This window comes from Sinocyclocheilus anshuiensis, unplaced genomic scaffold (genome assembly GCF_001515605.1).
Source record: "Sinocyclocheilus anshuiensis isolate Anshui unplaced genomic scaffold, SAMN03320099.WGS_v1.1 scaffold1008, whole genome shotgun sequence".
Taxonomy (NCBI): domain Eukaryota; kingdom Metazoa; phylum Chordata; class Actinopteri; order Cypriniformes; family Cyprinidae; genus Sinocyclocheilus; species Sinocyclocheilus anshuiensis.
Window position 1 is genome coordinate 517,181 of NW_015548267.1, and position 813 is coordinate 517,993.

Below are 813 nucleotides of genomic sequence, written 5' to 3' on the forward strand. Positions count from 1 at the left end.
ATTGTGAACAATTTATCTGTGCGTGTTTCATTTTTTTTAATGTTTTAACCTTGTAATGTTTGATCAAAACCCAGTTAACAAAAATATATTCTAAGGACATTTTGTTAACATTCCTATTAAAGGGATAGTTCACCCCAAAATGAAAATTACCCCATGATTTACTCACCCTCATGCCATCCTAGGTGTATATGACTTTCTTCTTTCAGATGAATACAATCGGAATTATATTTAAAAAAATGTTCTGGCTCTTCCAAGCTTTATAAAGGCAGTGAATGGGTGTCTAAATTTTGAAGCCCAAAAAAGTGCATCCATCCATCATAAAAGTACTCCACACAGCTCCAGGGGGTTAATAAAGGCCTTCTGAACTGAAATAATGTGTTTTTGTAAGCAAAATATCCATATTTAAAATGTAATAAAACAATCTAGCTTATGCTAACTGTCTTACGCGCATTCGAGAGAGTGCTGTTCCAGCAAATGACATAGGACGTAGGTGTAGCGTAAGCTCCGGTGAGAAGTGACGAATGCGACTTTAGCTTTGTTGAAGCATCCCAGATATACACACGAACGCACCATTTTAAAACTAACAAAATGTGACGTCACATTGCTCAGGCCCGCCCACAGCCACTGACTGACACCGCTGTATTAGCAGAGACCCGACCTGAGTGAGCCGCACACAATCCGCCATTTTTATCTTCACTCTAGAGCATTTAAAGGGGTCATATGATGCGATTTCAATTTTTCCTTTCTCTTTGGAGTGTTACAAGCTCTTGGTGCATAAAGAAGATCTGTAAAGTTGCAAAGACTAAAGTCTCA